Source organism: Papaver somniferum, chromosome 1 (assembly GCF_003573695.1).
Source record: "Papaver somniferum cultivar HN1 chromosome 1, ASM357369v1, whole genome shotgun sequence".
Lineage (NCBI taxonomy): Eukaryota > Viridiplantae > Streptophyta > Magnoliopsida > Ranunculales > Papaveraceae > Papaver > Papaver somniferum.
In genome coordinates, this window is record NC_039358.1 from 234,219,876 (window position 1) to 234,232,062 (window position 12,187).

General features: G+C 35.6%; 1 pseudogene; it reads left to right on the top strand.

Annotated features, from left to right (window-relative positions):
- Positions 1–6,569: 6,569 nt before the first annotated feature.
- Positions 6,570–9,419, top strand: LOC113272704 (annotated as a pseudogene).
- The last annotated feature ends 2,768 nt before the right edge of the window (positions 9,420–12,187 follow it).

A 12,187-nucleotide genomic window follows, 5' to 3' on the forward strand; every position in this document is an offset into this window, starting at 1 on the left:
AGTCGGGTTCAACAAAGCTTTCAGAGTTGCCATTTCTGGCACTATCGGAATATTAGGAATTGCCTCCTCAAACGGAGGTTTAAAAACGGATTCTTCAAAAATCGTACTTTCTAAATTGAGGTAATCAATACGCTTAGAAATAATAGGTTTCTTTTTAACAAATCTACCTAGGGCGTCTCTTTCAGGTTCAGGCATGCAAAAGAATAAGGAAGGGGATTCTATGCAATCACAAAACAAGGATGACTCAACCAAACCAAACCTATTTATTTCTAGCAAAAAAAAAGCATGATGGCTCCACTTAGATCGTTTCTAGACCAGCTTTTAATCTTCCGAAAGGCAACTAGGTACAATTTTAGCAAACCTCAAACGAACGAGTTAAGCTAATAAGATACACAATGCAGTCCTTTTGAACGATTTTCCTACAAGCTCGTTACCTTATCAGTCTCGTTCTAGTCAAAATTTTAAGCTTGGGTTCTCGTTTGGTATCGTTTTCCTAAGGGGGGGGGGGGGGGGGCAAGAAGAGAACGGTGATGAAATCCGAACCCTTATCTTGTATGGTCAGGCTTGCCCTTTATTAGGAAATTAAACTCTGTATTCAGTCCTCAACATATATGCAACCGAAGGAATACAGTAAACCCGCTGACAGGAGATTCGCGGGTGTTTAGAATCTTACCTCCCGTTCCATACGGGGGATGAATCAGTTGTAGTCGACTCGGGCCACCGACTCCGATGTTAGTGTACAAACCCAAGGTGCAGAGACAATATCGTAATTGTCCTCCTTATCTGCAAACAGTTTATATTTAAACGTACCCTTCCGTAGGGTAAAATTAAAAATAATGTCCAAAGTCCAAAATTCCAAAAGTGTCCAAAAAGAAAGGAAAAATTACAAAATAATAAACCCTAATACAATTTTTTTTCCTTCTAAAAATAGAAAAATAAACAAAAGCCTAAAAAAAATAAAATAGCTAAAAAAAACTGTCTCTTTTCCGTTCTTTTCTCTTTAATCTTTCGCTCCAAGTCTTTACGCTTTTAGCTCCAAGTCTTTTCGAAATCACCAAACTCCTTGGCTCAATTTTCTTTATGATCCAAAACCTGTAGACAAAAGATAAATACCAAAAAAACGTAAAATAGAACAAAAATAATAAAAACCTAAAAAAGAAAAGAAAAGAAAAATAAATCTAAAACCCTAAAAGCAAGTCCGCGTCGGCGGCGCCAAAAATTGATGTGATTATAGATAGTGGTAAAAGTGGTTCGATTCTCAGACTTGCGAAGGATAAAATATAGACTTAAGTTCTAAAACTAAAATAGAAAAATCACGAATAATGATAGCAAACACTGACAAAGTTGATATCAATATTAAAAGACAACTGAGGCTAAGATTCCACTATTTTCCAAGTTCAAAGTGATTTAATCCAATCTTTATATTCATGCAATTTTCTCGTTCAATTTGATTCTAAAATATTCCAACAAGTAGATTTTCAAAAGTAATAGTTGTAAATACCCAGTATGAAGCATCAAAAGTCTTAAACTGAGCATACTCCATCAAAATAGATCACAATCACTCAAATAAAAATCATATTCAATCATAGTTTAAGGCAATAAATAGATAAAATAGAATATACCACTTCTTGTTGGAAAAATAGCTTCCTCTATCGCCTCAACAATAGGGTTTAGCTCCTCATATTAATCATGATCTCAAAATATGTGTTTATGGCTTAAAAGATGATTGAAAGGATGAAAAGTAATGATATAGACGATTTGCAACAATGTAAATATGTTACAGAATCTTTGCTACAAAGAGGAACAGTGGGTAAAGACCTAATGCAATTACTATTGGTAAACGATATGTAGGTTCTGTTGTTGAATAGAAATAGTTTTCTGCGATAGATACGCGTGCGTCAATGTTCTTCGTGTTCTTAGTATTTCAACAGCGGAAATAAAACTCCAACTCATGATTTGAGCTTCCTGTTCTCCTCCAAACTTCCCCAAAGTGTACTTAACCCCTCTATGACTTGCAACAAACCTATATATAGCCAACAACCCCCAAGTAAACCCTAAACAACTCGAGTTTATCTTCATTCTTCTTTCACGACAAGTCACGGATTTTTATATTTCTTCTCTTTTGTACGCGTCAACTGGGTCAATCCCACCTCTTCAATATTCCAGCATGATCTCATGAACTCAATCCTGTGCGTTCAATCCTTTCCTAAATCATCCCATAATTTCCAAATATCCCAACAGAATCCCGGCAACTTTTCTCTTCCCTGTTTTATCCAACTCGATGATTTCCTCCTCTATTTTCGAATCTTAAGGAATTATCATCCCTGTTTGACCGAAGCAGGATACTTCTAATCCATATCTACGTCAAACTCCGACTAAATCTGCTCCTAGTCATCAACAGAACTTCGATAAGCTTCCACCTCCTCTGTTTCGCTCCAACACGGTTGCCCAGCCCAAAATACTCGATCCAAACATACACACCAACCCTGTTAGGCTCTAACAGGTCTATTCCAACGAAAATAATCCATTGAATCTCCATAGAAATCGCTCAAAACTCCAACCCTAAATCTTCCTGCCTTTGCATTATTTCCCGTCAATTTGAAATTTGAATTTGGGAAGAAAGATGGTCTCCCCTATCCAGAGTAGGGATGCGAATAGAAGCTGCCTTGAGGTGTACTGTGGGTTTCCCTTATCCAAACCGTGGGTGCCAATATCATTTCCTCCGGGCGATTTAGACAACTTTCGAGCCGATTTCTCCAAAAATGTTTATTGGCCAAAAATACCTACACACACATAAAATACCATAATAAGTACAAAAATGAGCACTATCAATATATAGAATCGAGACAAATCGGACACAAAAATGTGTCCATCAGTAGGCATGCTGATTGATTTAATAAATGTGCTAATGGTCATAGTGACGTCATGTCAGATGTACAGTTTTACGATTTTAACCCTAAGTTAAAAACCACCATCAACAGGAGTAAAGTTATTGCTGGACCTTACTGTTGGCAGGAGACTTTTATTGAGGATTGGGGTCGCTTGAAATCGCTGGAAAAAATTAATCGTGTGGTTGAAATGCTCATTACAAGAAGCTAAGGTTATGTAAGCAAGCTAGGGATTATTGGAATTTCAAGTGACAGTACTTTGACCTTCAGTTCTTGTCAGTAAGTGCAATACCACTTCGGTATTGCAGAGACCTTAATTTGTATCATAATTGAGTTTGAGTGGTAGTAACTGGTTTACCACACTTATCTCTTTGTTTGGATTTGCTTTTACATTCTACATTTAGTTCACTTATAACAAAGTTAATTTCTTGATATTTTCTTTTCATGGTTTTGACTTGTCTCTGCATATTATACCAAATATAGGCTTTAGTCTTTTGTTTGTAACCTCGTACTGAAACATCAAATTGGTTATTATGCAGGTATTTGGGCTTAAGTCAAAAATCATTACTTGGTGATATTTTAGCAGCAGCTGAATCTACGTATGATTTGCGGAGGAAATTTGTTAGTCAAGCGGAGTCTCGTGATACATTCTGGTGATATTTTAGTCATTTTTTCCCTGTTTTTCAATGCCTCTGTCAGTTGACACAAATTAACTAGGTTACCCATCCATTTATAAACATCAACATAGAACGAATATTGTATGTCATTCACAAAATTTTGGGTTATGTAAGTTTACTTGTGTACATTTGTATCAATTGAATAATTTTTTCTTCTATAATATTATCTAATGGTGGTTCTCAATAAAATTCTCCACAATACAATTTTGTATCACCATTGTAGTTTATATATCTGTATGGATATTGAATATGGGGAACTGGGTAATTGCAGGGGGAAATGTAGGGGCAATGAATTTTGACTAGGTCGATAAACATTGACTTGACCTTTTTTTGGTGGTCGCAAAAAATTAGCAACCTCAAGAATCTGTTGCTAAATTAGAACCAGAACCAATAAATTAGAACTGAAATCAACAGTATCTAGGTCCGGGTAAGGGTATTCATGCAATTAGAAACAGATTAGCAACAACAGCATGTTGTTGCTAATAAAAAAATGTAGCAGCAACGTCAAGCGCCATTGCGAATTCCCATTGCTGACCGAGATTCGCAAAAAAACTTATGTAGTTGCTAAAAATTGCGACACTGTGTTTTTCAACAACGAAAGCCTGTTTCGACCCTGTTTAGAAACATCTATGGTAGGTTGCTAATACCTTAAAATGGTGTAGTGTGACTATAGAGATTTAAATAGAGTTACTATACCGTATAGGTTTCCTATACCACGCATTAATGATATGATTGGTATACTTTCTGGTGCTAAAGTCTTTACCAAGCCTGATTTACGTATTGGATAACCACCAAATACGTATTCGTGAAGGCGATGAGTGGAAGACAGCATTCAAGGCAAAAGAAGGTTCATATAAATGGTTAGTTATGCCATTTGTTCTGTCTAACGCGCCTAGCAGATTTATGTGTCGCATGAACCAAGTTCTGCCACCTTTTATTGAAAAGTTTGTCATTATTTATTTTGATGACATATTGATCTTTAGAAACACGGAAGAAGAACACATAACACATTTATCTCAGGTGTCAAAGCTTTATAAGCAAATGTTTTATATGTGAATTTGAAGAAGTGCACTTTCTTTACAAACATAGTTACTTTCTTAGGCTATGATGTGTCCGATACTGGTATTTCTCTAGATGATTCAAAGGTAAAAGCAATTGTTGATTGGCATGTTCCAACTTCTATACGTTAAGTACGCAGTTTTCATGGATTAACATATTTCTATAGAAGATTTGTGAGGAATTTTAGTATTGCAGCTGGTTTCACAGATTTTTTGAAGCATGATACTTTTGAATGAACTGAAGAAGAAGATAAAAGCTTTAATATACTCAAAGAAAAGTTGTGTAGTGCTCCTGTTCTTCCCAAGCCAAATTTTGATAAACCCTTTGAGATTCACTCTGATGCTTCTATTGTTGGTATTGTGTTGTGTTATCTCAAAAAGGACATCCAGCTGCATACTATAGTGAAAATAATTCAGATACAAGGAATAAGTGGTCTACTTATGAGTTGGAATTAATTGTTATTGTTCAAACTCTTAAAAACTGGCATCCTTATCTTATTCACAGTGAGTTTGTTGTCAATATTGATAATCAAGCTCTAAGTTTTTGAAAACATCATCTAAGGTCAATCGTATGCATTATAGGTATACTATCAATCAATACACCTTTTCTATTGAATATCGGAGTGGAAAACTTAACTAAATAGCCGATGCTTTGAGTATAAGAGCTCATCTTCTTGTGACTCTCAAACATGAGAGTTTCTCTTTTGATTTCTTAAAAGATCTGTATAGTGAAGACAAAGAATTTCAGAAAATCTGGGAAAAGTGTGGTTCTTCAATAGACAGCATTGATGATTATCTCATTCAAGATGGTATTCTTTTTAGTATGGACTTTGTGCTTGGTTTACCACGTATTTCTCGAAGGAATGATTCAATTATGGTGGTTGTTGATCGTTAATCAAAAATGACTCACTTAATAGCATGCAAAAAAAAACAACAAATACCTCCAATGTTGCTTACTTATTTTTCAAAGAAGTGGATCGTTTGCATGGAATTCCAAAGATAATTACTTCTGATCGAGACGGTAAGTTTTTGAGCTACTTATAGAATTCTTTATGGATGCGTTTCGGAACTAAACTTCAGTATAGTACAACTGCTCATCCCCAAACATATGGCCAAACTGAAGTAGTTAATCGATCATTAGGAAATCTGATTAGAGTCAAGGTTATTGGAGGAAAAGAGAAGCAATGGGACAATTTCTTTCCCAATATGGAATTTTCTCATAACACTTCAGTTAATCGATCTACAAGTAAAACACCTTTTGAAATTGTTTATTCTTAAAAAGAAAACACATATTGGATTTGGTAGTGCTTCCAAAACTGTGAAAATAAAATGCTAAGGCCGATAACTTTCTTGAGAAAGCTTCACTCATTCATCAGGAAGTAAATTCCAAGCTTACGAATTCTAATAACAATTACAAAGAATATGCAAATCAACATATAATACTTAAGACTTTTGATGAAGGAGAATTGCTTATGGTTCATCTCTGAAAATAAAGATTTCGTACTGGTACTTACAACAAGTCCAAGATGAAGAAATATGGACCATTCAAGATTTTAAAGAAAATCAGTGACAATGCATATGTTATTGATCTTCAGTCAAATTGGAACATCTCTAATATCTTCAATGTACAAGAAATATTTACATTTCATGAAGAGAATGAAGTTCTTTTTTACACATTAACTCGACGGATAGTTTCTTTCAAGAAGGAGTTATATTTTGTTTTTTTCTTTTTCTTTTTTATGTTAGTCGGTTCTTGTGAACCTATTTAAAGTCTATGCCTTCTTGTTTTGAGGACACATCTTATTATCAATATTATTATCAAGTTTGATTATCAATATTTCAACCCTAGAATCTTGATCCTAGAATCAGATTTTAACTAAGTTCATTACGAAATTTATATTATTACGTACGTGTATATGTGATGTGACCTTTGATTTTCCTTCTGCTTTTGTAAATATTTACATGAAGCTTTCAAAGTCCCCCTTGTAATACAACTAACAAATGATGAGAAGTACGTCTATAAGAATCTTTCAGTAGAAGAAACCAAGAGGCTTTCTCGTGAAAATGCCAAGCATATCATTGCATGTGGCTTTGATATAACAAGAACCTTCATTTTCTCAGATTTTGGTTATGTGGGTGGAGGGTTCTACGAAATCGCGATTAAAGTTTTAGGTAACACCAAAGGAAATCAGATGCATGGAACATTTGGTATCACTCTAGCAGATTCTTCTGCGAAGTTCATTTTTCCAGGTCTGCAGGCAGCAACATCCTTCCCGGGTTCGTTCCCTCATTTGTTTACAGGTAAAGATAAGTTATGATGCCTGATCCCTTGTGCGATTGACCAGGATCCGTATTTCAGAATTAAACGAGATGTTACACCTAAGCTTGGATATCAGAAGCCTGCTTTGATTGAGTCTTCTTTCTTACCTGCTCTTCAGGGGAACACAGGGAAAATGTCTGCTAGTATTCTGAATTCTACTATATATGTTACTGTCTCGGCCGACAACACTAAAAGAAAGGTAAACAAGGCTGACATTGGTGGAGGGGATTCGTTAAAGGAACAACAAGAACATGGAGCAAATTTGGATAAAGATATACCATTCAAGTATCTAAATATTTTTTCTTGAGGACGATTCTGAGCTAGAACAAACAAAACAGGCATATAAATCTGGAAAGATGCTGTCCGGAGACATTAAAGACCGTCTTGCTAAGGTTGTGTGGGTAAAATACCCGACGGCCACGTGTCAACATCCTAAGGAATGAATATATGATGAGATGATGAGGTTGGAGCACCGAATCATTAGTGGAGAGAAGGATTTGTATCAGTCGAGGCAACTGCACAAACCCCACATGAATGACGCGTATGTATAAAGGTCTAATCTGCTCAGACGGTCAAGTATAAAAAGAAATATCGCATTTAGTGAATAATAAGAACATGACTTGGGTAGTTGGTCTTCGTGACGGAAGACTTGGACGATCTATACTACGACCTAGAGGCGATGGAGCACGAGGTTCTCCACAGAAGGGAAGCACGATCCAAGGGAGAGCGAGACAACTCGGAGGGAGGACCAAGTATATATTTCATCGCGAGGGATGGTATAGAACGAGTTCGAGGGAGACAGGATGTCGGAGGAAAGCTCACCCAACTCGGACAATCAAGCGACCACGAGTTTATTTTGTCTATAAATACCAGTCCATGTACCAGGAGATGGACAACTTATGTAATCTTAGATGGTCTTTCTACAGAGAATTCTTGAGAGAGACTTAGATAGAGAGAAATTGAGAAATCTAGAAGAGTTAACACTTTCAAGGGTAAGACCTTATGATCAATAAGAAAACATCTTCATATCTGTGGACTTAGGTCTTCATGGCCGAACCACGTTATATGCTTGTGTCAATCTTTACATTTCATTCTATTTACATCTTGTTCATGTTGAATCTTGTATGTTTAAGTAGTTTTTAGTCTTTAATCTTACTTGGGTGTAGTAGTCAGAAAATATGCAGCTACATTTTGGCGCTAGAAACTGGGAGGTATGAAGATCTAATCTACCTCCGTAACAAAAGATCTATATTATTTTCATAATCTCTGTAAGAGAAGTGTTTTCACACAACAAAGTAGATTTCTGTTGAGATGAATGAGTAGAGCTCGGACTCAAAAAGGATCTTCACGATCTGAGAAGTCTAGAAGAACCTCAAGATCAACAGATCTACGTTTTTTCACTAATTTTCTTTAAGATTTCTTGTTATTTTCGAGATTTTTAAAGTCTTCCTCATGTAGCTCAGGAGAGTTGTAGATCGGAATAAACATGGAGTTTTAAACACTTCGGTGCTCAAACGATATCCTCCATGAAAGCGCTGGGAAGAGATGATAGTCAGTAAACTACATAAGGAAGCGAGCTATGAAGAGCAGCCTCTTCATCTCTGAGTAACTACGACTACCCTCATCAATCAATCAGGAAATCACCAATTCACGATCATCATCAAGTGATTCAAGTCTTACTAGTTAGTAGCTATCAATAAATTAGGTAATCTTTTTGATGTAAACGATTTTAAGTAGTTATGGCTTGATTAATCAACTAACCCTAGTGTTTATACTCACGCAGGTTAAGTGGTGACTGCCAAGGATACCAATTTCTTCTTCGTCTATCAGATTCAATCTAAACCTTTTTGTTTCCAAGGTACTTTACAGTCTTTACTTATTCTTGTTCTTCTGATTGAGAAATCTATATTATGAAATTAACCTTGTTGATGTGAATGATTTAGGGTTTGACATTGATTAAGAGTTTGAGATCGATTTAGGTTTTGAGAATTCAGATTGATTGAGCAATACATGTTAATATGTTATAATGAATATATAGATTGATTGTACTCTGTAGTACCGTGTGATAAGTGATAAGTGATAACTGTGATTCTATGAATGATTTTGCAATTAGTTGTATCTTTCTTGTATGAGTATGTATGATAGTATCACTATGTCTATGTGTATGTCTCACTGGAGGTATTTCCTAACTTGGATTTGTTGATAATATTGAGTTTGTATGTCAGTATGTTTGTATGTTGATAATATTCAGATGACTGTTAAGTTCAACTCTTTGAAACCATATGAATTGTGCTTACTTGATGCTTGTTATGTAAAATTATGTTTGCTTATCATATCTTTTTTTTGTTAGATGATCATATCAAATGCAACTCCAACTACAAATGCAACTCCAACTACAAGTACAACTCCAACTACAAGTACAACTCAACAAACAGAAGTTGGATCATCATCTCAAGCTGCATCTCACGTAAATTAATCTGAAACTGCAACTCCAACTCCAACAAGTACATCTGAAGCAGTTGAAGTTGGTGATAGCAAAAAGAAGCACAGCAAAGTGAGATCAACTGTTTGGTTGGAAATGACTAGGATAGATGATGAGTGGGCTGAATGTCATCATTGCCACCATAAATACAAAGATCACAATGAAAATAATGGCACTTCTGGATTACGCAAGCATTTGAATAGATGTCTAAATAATCCTAACAGGAAGAAATAAAAGGGACAACCATCTCTGTTGATGCCACCCCCAAAACCATGTCAGGATGGTAAACTTATTGCTCATACTTACAGTTATGATAGGTTAAGAAGGCGTTTTGTTGAGTGGAAAATTACGGATGAAATTCCTTTTAGAAAAGTATAAGGGTCAGGATTTGTAGCAATGATGCAAGAGGCACAGCCTAGGTTCAAGGTTCCAGGACGTATGACAATTTATAGGGATATGTTAAAGATGTATGTAGAAGAGAAGAATAACCTAAAAACTTACTTCTTAACATCTAAGCAGAGGGTATCTTTGACAACTGACACATGGCATCACCAAATAATTTTAATTATATTTGTGTAACCGCTCACTACATTGATCAGAACTGGAAACTGCAGAAGAGAATACTCATGTTTTGTCAAGTTGAAGGTCACACATGTAATGCAATCGGTGAGAAGCTAGTGGATTGTTTGAAAGATTTTGGTCTAAAAGATATATTTGGTGTCACTCTAGACAATATCAGTGCCAACACAGTAGTTATGGATCATCTGAAGCAAGTTGTTACTAGTTGGACAGGATCACCAATCAGAGCTAAATATTTACATGTAAGATTCTCATTTCACATCATTAATACATGTTCATTAATAATCATAGTTCTGAATTTGTGTGTGAAGTTTTCACAGGCATCTTATGACTAATTTTTCTTGATTATTTGTTATCAGGTGAGGTGTTCAGCCCATGTTCTTGCTCTTGTCATAAAAGATGCAGTACGACTCTTTAATGAATCAGCTAAAAGGATAAGGTCAGTTGTAAAATATGTTCTTGGTTCTCCTTCTAGGTATGAAAAGTTTAAATAATGTGCTTCCCTAGCAAAGGTAGATTACAAGAAAGCACTGACTTTAGATGTATACACACGATGGAATAACACTTACTTGATGTTAGAAGCTGCTCAAAGATATGAAAAAGTTTTTGCAATGTTAGCACAGATTGATAAGGACTTTCAAGAGAGGTTTATTTTTGAGCAAAACAAGGAATTTGTTTTACCAAGTGATGCTGATATTGAGGAAGCTATATCTAGTGATGATATCGTAGAAGAAGTGGTTGAGGATATGAAAGAAGATGAAGAGGTTGAGGATATGGAAGAAGAGGTTGAAGAGGTAGATACAAAGGGCAAGAAGAAGAAGAAGAAGAAGAAGAAGAAGAAGAAGAAGAAAAAAAAAGTACAAACTCATGCTCCTTATGCAGAAGATTGGAAATATGCTAGAGGCCTTGTGAAGTGTTTAAAGGTATTATTCGATGCAATTGTGAATTTTTCTGCATCTACACAAGTCACTACTCATTCTTTTTTATGGGAATTGGTATTCATCCATGAACAGTTAATTGAATTTAGAGAAAATGTAGCATCAAATCCATTTATTGCACGTATGTCTCGTCTTATGTTTTCCAAGTACAATAAGTATTGGGGTGTGTATGAGAAAATGAATTTTGTTATGTTTTTTGCTCAACTGTTGGATCCAAGGGAGAAACTAAAGGGGCTAGAATTTACTCTTAACTGTTTGTTTGAGAAAAATTCGTGGGAGGTTCAAAGAATCATGAGAAAGGTGAAATTAGAATTTCAGGAACTCTTTAATGATTATAGGTCAGTGTATTCAATTCATGAGGAAGGGTCATCTAGTGCTGCTCCGGTAGTTGCCAGTTCGGTTAGCACGCAAACTCGAGGCTTGAAATCTAGAATTGAATCAAGGAAGAAACAACATTGGGACAACCCAAGTTGTGTTGAAGAAGCAAGAACAACGGAGTTAGATAGGTACTTGACAGATGTAATGGATGGAAAAATGCGTGAAGTAGATCAAGATGATGGCTTTGACATATTGGCTTGGTGGCAGGCTAATGCAAACAGGTATAAGGTACTGTCATACATGGTAAGATATATATTAGCCATGCCTGTGTCTTTAGTTTCCTTTGAATCAGCTTTTAGCACAGGGAAGCGCGTGCTTACTCCATGGAGAGCTTCTATGTCTACAACGACAGTTGAGGCATTGCTCTGTACACAAAGATGTTTACAAAAGCCCATTGCTTTTGATCTTCTATGTGATTATGTACCTGATGATGATGGTGAAGATGCGGCAGGTACGTATTTAAGTTTTTCTTCTTTTTTGTTTTCTTTAATAGTACTTACTTTTCTTGTATTGGTACTTACTTTTTGTTAAAAAATTTTTTTGCCTGTTGCAGTCATAATTGAGAATCTCCTAAAAGCTTGCAGTTTGTTCCTTTGTTCCTTGCTAAGAAATGGAAGGTTGGTAACTTTCTTTATCTTGATGTCCTTGTTGAAACATAATTTGGATTCATTTCTATATCAAATTATCATTGCTACTATGTAATGTATGGAAATGAATGGACTGAAAATATTCAATCTATATAAATTCAACTGTAGTTATCAACTTCTTATGTATTTGCTTGTTATTTGTTCTGAACTGGTTGTAAACTTGTAATACACACAGGTTGAGGTTGTGTTATCCAATCAATGGCCTTATTGGAGGGGAAAG